Source organism: Salvelinus fontinalis, chromosome 5 (assembly GCF_029448725.1).
Source record: "Salvelinus fontinalis isolate EN_2023a chromosome 5, ASM2944872v1, whole genome shotgun sequence".
NCBI classification, from domain to species: Eukaryota; Metazoa; Chordata; class Actinopteri; order Salmoniformes; family Salmonidae; genus Salvelinus; species Salvelinus fontinalis.
This window is the reverse complement of record NC_074669.1, coordinates 55,425,990-55,439,602: the sequence shown is the minus strand read 5'-3', so window position 1 is coordinate 55,439,602 and position 13,613 is coordinate 55,425,990. Positions and strand designations below refer to the sequence as shown.

General features: G+C 42.6%; 1 pseudogene; it reads left to right on the top strand.

The window, feature by feature from the left end:
• The window catches only part of LOC129855883 (SLAM family member 9-like), a 39,990-nt pseudogene extending 27,897 nt beyond the window's left edge, over positions 1-12,093 (top strand).
• Positions 12,094-13,613: the final 1,520 nt, after the last annotated feature.

The window sequence follows — 13,613 nt, the reverse complement described above, 5'->3', positions numbered from 1 at the left end:
CTCTTCACGACTGTCTTGGTGTGCTTGGACCATGTTCGTTTGTTGATGATGTGGACACCAAGGAACTTGAAGCTCTCAACCTGCTCCACTGCAGCCCATCAATTAGAATGGGGGCGTGCTCAGTCCTCTTTTTCCTGTAGTCCACAATCATCTCCTTTGTCTTGATTACGTTGAGCGAGAGGTGTATATCCTGGCACCACACGGCCAGGTCTCTGACCTCCTCCTATAGGCTGTCTCGTTGTTGTCGGTGACTGTTGTGTCATCTGCAAACTTAATGATGGTGTTGGAGTCGTGCCTGGCCGTGCAGTCATGAGTGAACAGGGAGTACAGGAGGGGACTGAGCATGCTATGTGTTGTTACATACCCTTACCACCTGCGGGGTGGCCTGCCAGGAAGTCCAGGATCCAGTTGCAGAGGGAGGTGTTTAGTCCCAAGGTCCTTAGCTTATTAATGAGCTTTGAGGGCACTATGGCGTTGAACACTGAGCTGTGGTCAATGAATAGCATTCTCACATATGTGTTCCTTTTGTCCAGGCGGGAAAGGGCAGTGTGGAGTGCAATAGAGATTGCATCATCTGTGGATATGTTGGGGCAGTATGCAAATTGGAGTGGGTCTAGAGTTTTTGGGATAATGGTGTTGATGTGAGCAATGACCAGCCTTTCAAAGCACTTCATGGCTACAGACGTGAGTGCTACGGGTCGGTAGTTATTTAGGCAGGTTACCTTAGTGTTCTTGGGCACAGGCACTGTGGTTAAATTATGTTGGTATTGCAGACTCGGACAGGGAGAGGTTGGACATGTCAGTGAAGACACTTGCCAGTTGGTCAGCGCTTGCTCACAGTACACGTCCTGGTAATCCGACTGGCCCTGCGGCCTTGTGAATGTTGACCTTTTTAAAGGTCTTACTCACATCGACTGCGGAATGCGTGATCACACAGTCTTCCGGAACAGCTGGTGCTCTCATGCATATTTCAGTGTTATTTACCTGGAAGTGAGCATTGAAGTAATTTAGCTCGTCTGTTAGGCTCGTGTCACTGGGCAGCTCTCGGCTGTGCTTCCCTTTGTAGCCCGTAATGTTTTGCAAGCCGTGCCACATCCGACGAGCGTCAGAGCCGGTGTGGTACGATTTGATCTTAGTCTTGTATTGACCCTTTGCCTGTGTTTTGGTTTGTCGGAGAGCATAGCGGGATATCTTATAAGCTTCCGAGTTAGAGTCCCGCTCCTTGAAAGTGGCAGCTCCTTTAGCTCAGTACGGATGTTGTCTGTATCCATGGTTGGGGAATGTACATACGGTTACTGTGGGGACGACGTCATCAATGCACTTTTTGATGAAGCCAATGACTTATGTGGTGTTCTCCTCAATGCTGTCGGAGGAATCCTGTAACATATTCCCAGTCTGTGCTAGCAAAAGAGTCCTGTAGCTTAGCATCTGCTTCATCTGACCACTTTTTTATTGATCTAGTCACTGGTGCTTCCTGCTTAAATTTTTGCTTGTAAGCAGGAATCAGGAGGATAGAATTATGTCAGATTTGCCAAATGGAGGGCGAGAGAGAGCTTTGTATGTGTCTCTGTGTGTGGAGTAAAGGTGGTCCAGAGTTTTTTTCCCTCTGGTTGCACATTTAACATGATGATAGAAATTTTGTAAAACGGATTTAAGTTTCCCTGAATTAAAGTCCCCGGATATTAGGAGCGCCGCCTCTTGGTGAGCGTTTTCTTGTTTGCTTATGGCGGAATACAGCTCATTCATTGCTGCCTTAGTGCCAGCCTCAGTCTGTGAACAGCTGCAAAAAATACAGATGAACTCTCTAGGTAGATAGTGTGGTCTACAACTTATCATGAGATACTCTACCTCAGGTGAGCACCAGCTGTTATTTACAAAAATACATAGTCTGTCGCCCCTTGTCTTACCAGACGTTGCTGTCCTATCTTTCCAGTACGGCGTGTAACCAGCCAGTTGTATGTTGACGGTGTCGTCGTTCAGCCATGACTCCATGAAGCGTAAGATATTACAGTTTTGAATGTCCCATTGGTAGTTTCATCTTCTGCGTAGGTCATTGATTTTATTCTCCAAAGATTGCATGTTTGTGAGCAAAATGGAAGGAATTGGGGGTTTATTTGATCGCCTACAAATTCTCAGAAAGCAGGCTGCCCTCTGGCCCCCTTTCCTCTTCACACAAATCACGGGGATCTGGGCCTGTTCCCGAGAAAGCAGAATATCAAGGCTCGTCAGACTCGTTAAAGAAAAAAAAGGATTCTGCCAGTCCGTGGTGAGTAATCGCAGTCCTGATGTCCAGAAGGCAACATTATGTACAAAATAAGGTAAAAAAATAAGTTACAAACAACGCAAATAAACAAACAAAAAAACACAATCGGTTTGGGACACGTAAAACGTTATCCTTTTTCTCCGGCGCCATTTCTGTCTTGTAATAAAGCTCTTTTGTGGGGAAAAACTCATTCTGATTGGCTGGGCCGTGGGTGGGCCTGGAAGTTTTCCGTGCACATAAAGAATGGTCCACCACCGACAGTACATCCAACCAACTTGACACAACTGTGGGACGCATTGGAGTCAACATGGGCCAGCATCCCTGTGGAAAGTTTTTGAAACTTGTAGAGATCATGCCCAACAAATTGAGGCTGTTCTAGGGGAAAAAGGGTGGGGGGGTGCAATGCTTGGTGTACTCAGTGTTTAGGCAGCCAGCCAGCCAGGCCTGCACAGCATTTTGTATGCAACCCTTCTTCTGATTTCAACAGACGTCCCTCATTTACCCAATATCAGTGACTGGTTAAATTCCAGCTACCCAATTCAAATACCCAAGTTTAACAACTTTACAATTCAGGCAATACAAGAAAGATAAAGAACTAAACACCTACAAATGGCTGAGTATATATCTGAAAAATCTGAAATGTACAGGACGTGATCAGAGGCAACTAGAGAACTACAATTGAAATTGGAAGTTTACATTGGTTGGAGTCATTAAAACTCGTTTTTCAACCTCTCCACAAATGTATTGTTGGCAAATGCCAAACGTCCTGCACGGTGTTGGGCTGTAAGCACAACCCCCACCTGTGGACGTCGGGCCCTCATACCAACCTCATGGAGTCTGTTTCTGACCGTTTGAGCAGACACATGCACATTTGTGGCCTGCTGGAGGTCATTTTGCAGGGATCTGGCAGTGCTACTCCTTGCACAAAGGCGGAGGTAGCGGTCCTGCTGCTGGGTTGTTGCCCTCCTACGGCCTCCTCCACGTCTCCTGATGTACTGGCCTGTCTCCTGGTAGCGCATCCATGCTCTGGACACTACGCTGACAGACACAGCAAACCTTCTTGCCACAGCTCACATTGATGTGCCATCCTGGATGAGCTGCACTACCTGAGCCACTTGTGTGGGTTGTAGACTCCGTCTCATGCTACCACTAGAGTGAGAGCACCGCCAGCATTCAAAAGTGACCAAAACATCAGCCAGGAAGCATAGGAACTGAGAAGTGGTGTGTGGTCACCACCTGCAGAATCACTCTTTTATTGGGGTTGTCTTGCTAATGGCCTATAATTTCCACATTTTGTCTATTCCATTTGCACAACAGCATGTGAGATTTATTGTCAATCAGTGTTGCTTCCTAAGTGGACAGTTTGATTTCACAGAAGTGTGATTGACTTGGAGTTACATTGTGTTGTTTAAGTGTTCCCTTTATTTTTTTGAGCAGTGTAGTTTGTCCTGTTAATAGCCCATCCTAGAAACGTTGTTTGCAGAATTCACAGTCTGCTACGTTTGTGAAAAACAGGGTTAATAATAATAATATCTTTTCCCCCTTCCACATGTTAAAGGTTCCAATTGCTAAAGTATTTTTATTAATGAGTATATTTGAGTTTAACCACAATATTTGTTGTATTATTTGTTCTGTATTTTCTGGTGGATAAAACTGAAATTCCAACCAATCACGGCCGTTTGTGATACAGCCAACCTAACTAAGAAATATATTTGACGATACAATTCTCCCCCTACCCTCCTTCTTGGCAAGAAGCTACTGTCCTATTAATAGCCCATAATGACACTTTACAACGTGACCGGTCGGGAGTAGTCTACAGTACTACAGTAAGAGCAAAAAAATCCTAACATTTCCACACCCTAATTGTAGTCTAACCAATAACCAAACGGAGTTTCAGTGAAAATAAAAATTGCATTGATGTATCAAGACCAGTACCTATGCTTGTCTCAGAGCAGCGCTGTCTTGGCCTCTGAATGCTGTCTCTTCCATGAATTTTGAAAGAGTATCTTCTGGTAAGCAACTATTTGTTTACCTTCATTAGCCTACTTTGTTCCATTATTTCTGGCATTCAGTGATATTTATTCCCATAGTAATTCGTTATGGATCCATAAGGAAAAAAACACCTGCATTTTGAAAGAGTATTTTCGTCATTATTTTATGAACGAAAGCATAAAGATGCTGATGAAGAAATACAGTACTGTACAGCTTAAGCTTTATCCGACATTTTGCGGTTGCATGAGGTCGCCCCCACACGCACTTTAAACGTTTGGATAATAAAGCATTTTGAAGATAGATGCCCCCTGCATTTGTTTATTAGGCTACTTTGCAGTCTGACAAGTAAATCTAGCCTACTGTACATACTGTAGTAAACATGGTAAAGTGCCTAAATACTTACATAAGGGAGAGCAGGCCATGTCCAGACTTTCTCGGTGACCTCAAGTCCTCATTAACTCTGTCTTTAAGAAGTTGAGAATAAAAATGGACTTCTTTTTTGTAATAGATCATGCCTCTCCTTGAACCGCAGAAAGCAGATAATTCAGTCAACTTTCCTGCGAGTACTAGACTACGGTGACAACGTTTATATGAATGCATCTACCACTACACTGAAACCATTCGATGCAGTTTAGAATAGCACACTTCGCTTTATTACGGGTGACGGGTTCATTACAAATCATTGCATTCCATATCAGAAAGTAGGCTGACCCTCTCCTAACTCTTGTAGATCAATACACTGCTCTCTTTTTGTTTATAAAGCCCTCTTGTGCAAACTTCTGTCATACCTTACCTCCTTGTTCAATTACAGACATACGAGTTACCAGACCCGATCACCGGGATGGCTAACTCTCGATGCAATTTTTATTTAACCTTTATTTAACTAGGCAAGTCAGTTAAGAAGAAATTCTTATTTACAATGACGGCCTACAGTACTAGAAGGCAAAAGGCCTCTTGCCAGGACTGGGACTGGGATATTTTTTTTTTTTACAAAAATACAAATATAGGACAAAACACACATCATGACAAGAGATACCACAACACTAAATAAAGAGAGACCTAAGACAACCACATAGCATAGTAGCAACACAACATGACAACAACATGATAGCAACACAACTTGGTAGCAGCACAAAACATGGTACAAACATTATTGGGCGCAGACAACAGCACAAAGGGCAAGAAGGTAGAGACAACAATACATCACAAGAAGCAGAAGAACATCTAGCCGCTCGAGAGCAGCCTTTCCTGCCCTTATCTATACGTTACGTATTCTAATGTCCCATTGATCACTACAGAATTAGGTAAATCTGCATAAAATAAATTTGCGCCATGATTCTCTGGTGCCTTTGTATACCTTTAATTAAAATCAAATTGTGTTGGTCACATACACATGGTTAGCAGATGTTATTGTGAGTGTAGCAAAATGCTTATGCTTCTAGATTTGACACTGCAGCAGTATCTAACAGGTAATATCTAAAGTAATGGAACTAGTGTTCCATTTATTAAAGTGGCAATACAGTGCCACTGACACGGCCCGCTACCAAAACCTGCAGACTCTCCTTCACTGCAGCCGATGTGAGTAAAACATTTAAATGTGTTAACCCTCTCAAGGCTGCAGGCCCAGATGGCATCCCCAGCCGTGTCCTCAGAGCATGCACAGACCAGCTGGCTGATCCTTATCCCAGTTTGCTGTCCCCTCATGCTTCAAGAGGGCCACCACTGTTCCTGTTCCCAGGAAAGCTAAGGTAACTGAGCTAAACGACTACCGCCCTGTAGCACTCACTTCCGTCATCATGAAGTGCTTTGAGAGACTAGTCAAGGACCATATCAACTCCACCCTACCTGACACCTTGGACCCACTCCAATTAGCTTACCGCCCCAATAGGTCCACAGACGACGCAATTGCAACCACACTGCACACTGCCCTAACCCATCTGGACAAGAGGAATACCTACGTGAGAATGCTGTTCATCGACTACAGCTCAGCATTTAACACCATAGTACCCTCCAAACTCGTCATCAAGCTCGAGACCCTGGGTCTCGACCCCGCCCTGTGCAACTGGGTACTGGACTTCCTGACGGGCCACCCCCAGGTGGTGAGAGTAGGTAGCAACATCTGCATCCCGCTGATCCTCAACACTGGGGCTCCACAAGGGTGCGTTCTGAGCCCTCTCCTGTACTCCATGCACACCTCCAACTCAATCATCAAGTTTGTCTGTCCCAGCTTTGATGCACCTGTACTGACCTCACCTTCTGTATGGAAGCAGGGTGAACAGGCAGTGGCTCGGTTGGTTATTGTCCTTGATGATCTATTTTGCCTTCCTGTGACATCAGGTGTCCTGGAGGGCAAGTAGTTTGCCCCCAGTGATGCGTTGTGCAGACCGCACCACCCTCTGGAGAGCCCTGCGGTTGTGGGCGGTGCAGTTGCCGTACCAGGCGGTGATACAGCGCAACAGGATGCTCTCAATTGGGAACCTGTAAAAGTTAGTGAGGGTTTTCGGTGATAAGCCAAATTCTTTCAGCCTCCTGAGGTTGAAAAGGCACTTTTGTGCCTTCAGGTTGTACATTTTGTATAATTTGTGTACATGCAGGGCTCTCTTGCAAAATGGGTTTTGGTTTCAATGGGATTTCCCTGTAAAAATGTAGCTACGAAAAAAGAAAGTAATAAAGGATTGTGATTTATTTTACAATGATGGCATTTCAGTGATTGTGCCATTAACAGCAGAAGAAGATTCTGCTGAGATAGTCTTTATTTCCATTTGAACTTAATTTCAGTGTGTACACTCTTAGAAAAAAAGGTGCTGTCTAGAAGAACCGTTTTTGGTTTCAGGTAGAACCCTTCTGGGTTCCATGTGGAACCCTTACCCCAGGAGGCTCTACATGGAACCCAAAATGGTTCTCCTATGAGAGTCATTTCTTTCCTATCCGTCAATATCACATCAGTCCTTTACAGTTTTTCTCGATTGCTAAGACACTTTTAATGACAATTATCTACATCATAACCTAATGAGCAAAACAGTATTATTCTTTGCAAAACTGTAAAGGCTTTCTCACTAAATGCAAATGCTAAGCAATTTTTTGCAAAACAGTAAACACAAATCTCAACAAAAAAGGGCAAAATTCAGTTGAGTAAATCAGGTCAAACAAAATTAAAACATTTGGTCACAGCTGATACAAATTACTCCAATTAATGTGAACTTCGTCTACACGCGTGCAAAGCTTCTTTGCACAATTGTTCAATCACCAATCAGTAGTTATTCATGTGTTAAAGAGGTCACTCACCTCTGAATTGCTGTTTGCAAGAATGGACCAAGTAAGAGGAAGAGGAGAGGTATAAGGATACAAGGATATTTTTTTCTTCTCTGCATTGCAAGGGAAAACATCCAGGGTGATGTTGATGAAAACATGTGACCTGATCGACAAGAACGAATGGAGATGAATGTGGTATATACTCTATTTATGTTGCTTTTTTTTTTAAATTTCTTTGTTTTTGCAGCGATTTGTTTGCTTGGTTTATTTTATTTTTATTCTCTGTATATACTGTACAGCATCATTGAATTTGTAAAGGACAACATGGAAAAAAGTAAAATAAAGTATTTGAGTCTGGATATTCATATTCTTGAGTGACATTCTTTCTGCTTTGGTCATTTTTGGTAAAATTATTTTAGGAAAAAAGAATACAGCCCATGCTGTTATGTGTTTGGTTGTATTTTATGGTGCATAGTATAATTATAGTATCAACAAATGGCACAGAAATATAAAAGAGGGTTAACCACGTTAGGGTATATTGATAGTTGTAGTTAGTATGTATTGCGCCATTGTGTAACGAGTAAACTTTTCATTAGATAAGTAATACCTTTTGATGTTGAGGTTGTTGATTTCAAGTAGTTCATGTTTTGAGTCTCAATCAGTAGCGACCCGTCATTCGGGAGACCCATATTTTTTGCAAAAAAAAATAATATAGATATATACCGATTTTAAAAATAAATTATATTTTTTTTGGGGGGGGGGGGCTTGCCTGTTTTGCATATTAGTTTTGTATTAATTAATACGTGTCACATCAGTTTGCAAACAGTGTAAAAAATGTATATATTTGAGTTAATAAAGCCACGTACAAATAGGAATCTCCAAAATGCATGTGTTTCAGCCTAGTTCAGTGCTTTCTTTGGTGGTGGGGCAGGCCAGCAGAAAATAGGAGCATTTGACCATGATTGGCTCAGAATTGCACCGCGATTGGCTCAGTGTTCTGTCACTCATGGGGACACTACGTCACCCGCCTTTAGTAAGGGTAGACATCAAGAATGTGAGCCATTTGGGTCCTGCCATAGACTTAGATTAGAAGTGCCCTTCCAGAAGGCTCAAGGTCATTGGTCACAGATAAAATGACGTCAAATCAAGTTATATCTACAGTAGCTTGGATTGGACTGATCATGTCAACATCTTACTTTCAAAATCTTAGCTAGCAGTCATAATCATAAATCAAGTAGACAATCTACTGGCAAATCCTTTTTAAATATTGTCATATGAAGAAAAATAATGAAGATAAATTATAGATAAAATGTATCGGTGCTCATCGGCCATTGGACATAAAGATTACACAACAACTTGGAAATCGCAAATTCAACAATGTGTCACGCCCTGATCTGGTTCACCTGTTTTTGTGATTGTCTCCTACACCTCAAGGTGTCACCCATTTTCCCCATTAGTCCCTGGGTATTTATTCCGATGTTCCCTGATTGTCTGTTGCCAGTTTGTCTTTCAACCAGCGTGTTTTTCTTTGCGCCTGCTTTTTTTCTTATCGCTCTTTTGCTAGTCCTCCCGGTTTTAACCCTTGACTCTGAGCCTGCCTGCCTTGACTCTGAGCCTGCCTGCCTTGACTCTGAGCCTGCCTGCCTTGACTCTGAGCCTGCCTGCCTTGACTCTGAGCCTGCCTGCCTTGACTCTGAGCCTGCCTGCCTTGACTCTGAGCCTGCCTGCCACTCTGTACCTCGTTATGATATTTTGCCTGTCCGTGACCATTCTCTGGCCTGCCCCTTGGATTATAGTAAATATCAAACTCGAACCATCTGCCTCCCGTGTCTGCATCGGTTTCACACTGTGCTCTTATACAATGAGTCGTTTGGAAGGAATCAGTGGTGCAGTGCAAAGCAACCGGTAACATTAGCCTGCTATTCAATGGAGTGGCTGTTTTTTTTTTTTTCCTGAGTTCCCACCATAAATCCAGAGAATGCCAGACTGATGACGAAACCACCGTGCCACATTCATGTTTCAGTGAGCACATCACAAGCCAAGGAGTCCAAAAATGTCTTGTATGCTGCTGCATAAATTGTAATATGCAAGGGAGATGGCTAGAGTATACATAAAGTAATACTAAGTGTAGTAAGGTGTTAGTAGCCCATGTGCCTCACCCTAATAATTTGGTCTATTTTCACCTCTTATTTTCGCCTAATGTTACTGTTCTGACCCGGTGGTGTTACACATGTAGCCTGTAACCTGTTTTTGAGATGTCAATCTAATATTGTAGGATGTCTCATTGTCTTTATATGCCCCTTTATTTATCCTACAGTTCTTACTTGGTGTACAGGGAAAATACTGTAAGAGCAGCCCATTGTTAGGAATTGTTGCTGTACATTTCAAAAGTGATAAACAGTTATATTGACAAAGTCCGTTGTCGCTCGCTCTTTGTCTATTGAAATTATGGAATGCCTCTTATCCATTATCGTTCCCTTATGTCGTAGTTTGTACATCTCAATTGTCAATAGAAACCACATTTGTTTAAGGAAGTTAGCCACACCAGCTATGTTTAAAAAAAACGCAGTAAACCAGGCTGAATTGTTTCGCTGATAGCCAGGTGTAACAATGGTAAAGATTCAATCCATAGTGCTGAAAAGAGAGCTCTGCTGTTGGGACAGCTTTATGTAGGCCCTAATAGTTTGTGGGCACCACTTGTTGCCATTAATGTGTTGTGTACAGTAGTGTCTTTGCTGGCATTCATCACATTTTTTGCCCCACCAAGATTTACATGCTAATACTGCCGCTGGTCTTAATGCATTATTGCAAATTACATTTTGGCCAGCGTTGTCATGTCTACTCCTGCGCTGGAATACTAATCACCGTTCCTGGCAACTCATTATGCACACCTGTGCCTCATTAGGCACACCTGGACTTCATCACCTCCCTGACTACTTCCCCTGTATATAGCCCTCCATTGTCATCACTCACCAGGCAATATTGTTCATGTTTCCATATTTTTAAGCTTCTCTTTTTGTATTGTTCCATGTGCTTTGTTAAACTAACTGCACTTGCTTCCGGACTCCCTGTGTCTACGTTACAAATGTGTTTCAGCTTGGGGCTGCATGTACATTTTCTTTAGGAAAAGTGACTTCTGTTTGGACATTCTCAAGCAATCGAGAAACTAAGTTGCTACAGTATGTTAGCGAACTATGATATTTAAGTCAATGCTTTGATGTTGGGTGTCTCTTTCTCTCCACAGTACTCTGCTCAGCCCAGCGTTCAGAACAGCCAAAGACTCGGCAGGTGAAAGGCATCGTGGGAACTTTTCTCTCTTTTCCAGAGAGGGTGTTGACATCTGGCAATTTACTTTATGGAGACCTTGGCAATATTGCACAGGTGTACCCTGGTAAACAAAGTAATACAAACCTTGAGAAGAGATATAAAAACCGCCTTCACTGGAACAATGTTACTGGAGTCTTCACTTTGTCATATCTACAAATAGACGATTCTGGGGTTTACACTGTGGAGAATGCAGATGCTGAAGAGAAGATGACACATACATTTCAGCTGACTGTGTACTGTAAGTGTGTGCTGTAAATTACAAAATCATTAAGGCTGCAATCAGTAGTAGAAACAATACTAAAGCGGTCGCTTTATTGGTTTGGTTAAAAAGCTGAGGGCCTGGAGAAATTTAACCACTCCCAAATTCATAGAGCTATGGATGCAAGGCCTGATCAGCCATATAACAAGTATAGTGTTAACCATGTTATGAGACCATATAGATTGTTTACAATTTCTTTGTTTAAAAACACTGGCGTAAATCAAGCTGTGGCGTTAAGTTGTGTTCATCAAGACTTTATAAGTCCAAAAATGATGTAACTGCTCTTTGCCACTTTTTAAAGAAATTCCATTTCACTAATTCACATTTCATTTTGCCTTCCAGATGTTCTGTCCAAACCTCAAGTGACGGTCCATGATAACATCTGTAGCGTGGTGTGTTCTGTGGAGAACGGGAGAGAGGTGACCCTGTCCTGGTACAGAGGAGGGGAGATACTCAACCAGACCAGCAGCCCTGACCTCAACATCACCCTCTCTCTACCTCTCAAGGTGGATGTACAGAACAGAGACTCTTACAGATGTGTTGCTGCCAACCCAGTCAGCAAGGAGACAGTTGTTGTTCCAAATCCCTGTATAGAGTGATCCCTCCAAGGTGACAGGTAAATACATGTACAGTTGCAATGTTACATTGCAGATATCCAGACAATACCAACTTCTATATGAAACAATAAGTATGGTAGAGCTCATTTTTTGAATCCCAACGTTTAAATTAAAATATTGTTTGCTCTCTTTTTTCTTTAGATGGTGATGAGAGGACTCGAGGTTCTCTTATTATTGCTGTAATCTGCGTTTTGGTTGCTTCAGGACTTGTTGGACGTGCAATATATCTTAAGAGGAGGAGAAACGGACACTCAAATGTAGGTATTCATCTTTTAATGGGGTGAGGTCATTCTCCTTGTCAAAGTCAAAACATCTTGTGCACAACCTTTATTAATTCCCATGGATAGTGTTTTGGAAATGTTTGCCTGAACAACGGATGCAGGTCAAATGAAGAGGTGTATCTTCCACACTTCCTCTGCTTGGTCAGACAATTGCATTGTCTCAGACCCCTTCTCTAAATGTTGAAAAAAGTAGAAGGCACATACACACAAGCACACTCTGACAATCATTACTTTATATGTTCTCTGGTGCCAAAACCACTGCTAGTACAGACACAGGCACCCATAGTAACATGAGTCCTTAGTGTTTGTAGAACCTGTCTTGGGGGTGAGCATTTGTGCATATCTGTCAGTTACTCCCACCCACACTGTATGTTTCATTTACTTTATTTGCCTTTATAGATTCACCTGAAAGAGAGCCAGGTGACATTCACTATGCAGCGATAACTCACGGTAAACCAGCAGATAACCAGGTTAGTAATAATGCTACAGGCTGATAAACATAAGAGATGTAATACAGCAGGTTTTGCAGCCCTCATGTCTACAACTGTAGGCTTTTGCTCTGTGCCAGTTAATGTGGTCTTGAGTTTCACAGACCTCTTGAGTTTGATACCAGACCTGATGTCACTGCAACCAGTTTTGCCCATATGATATGGTTGGTTTGCACAATGAGAAGCCACACTTCATATTGTACATACAGTACCAGTCAAACGTTTGGACACCTACCCATTCAACTGGCCTCAACTGCAGACCACATGTACCCATACCAACCAGGACCTCCACATCGGCTTCACCTGTGGGTTGTCGGGGGGGGGGGGGGGGATTTTTCTGTCTGTAAAAAATCCCATTTGTGGGAGATTCATTCTGATTGTCTGGGCCTGGCTCCCGCGTGGGTGGACCTATGCCCTCCCTTGCCCACCAATTGCTGCACCCTTGCCCAGTCATGTGAAATCCATAGATTAGAGTATAATGAATTCATTTAAATTGACTGTCCTTTAATGAACTGTAATTCAGTAAAATCTTTGAAGTTGTAGCATTTATATTTTTGTTCTGTATAGCAATGCCTTTGATCTGCCCGTGTCTTTTACAGTATTTGCCAAGTCAGTAGACTTAAGCGTGGCTTCATGGTTCCCCCCACTAGATTTAGGAATGGTTCTATATGTGTTGACTGAGTTACTTACTGCAGAACAATGAGAGTAGACGAGAGCGTCAGACTTGTCTTGTTACCTTCCTCTGGTGCAAAGTATCTAATAACGTAACATATGATCAGTTTTACTTTTTGTTGCTTTCCTACACCCCCCTCTTTCCTTGTCCCTCTCAATCCTTTCTTCCCTCCCTGTCTAGGAGGAGCGAACAGGTATACAAGGACTGGAGTCACTTAGAGACAACCCTGAACTGACAGAAGTTTGATACATTCCAGTTACATCACATGGCTGTCAGCGAGGATGTTGACACTGCATGAAGGAGCAAAACAGGAAGGTTCTGAGAGGGTGACATGATCATTCACATCCAAGAGAAGGCGTTACATCCTAAAGTGGACGTTGAGACAGAATTATAGTAAATATTAGTTTAGGAAACCTAATGGAGTCACAGTTGTTATTGGAGAAAATTCCCATTTAACCATC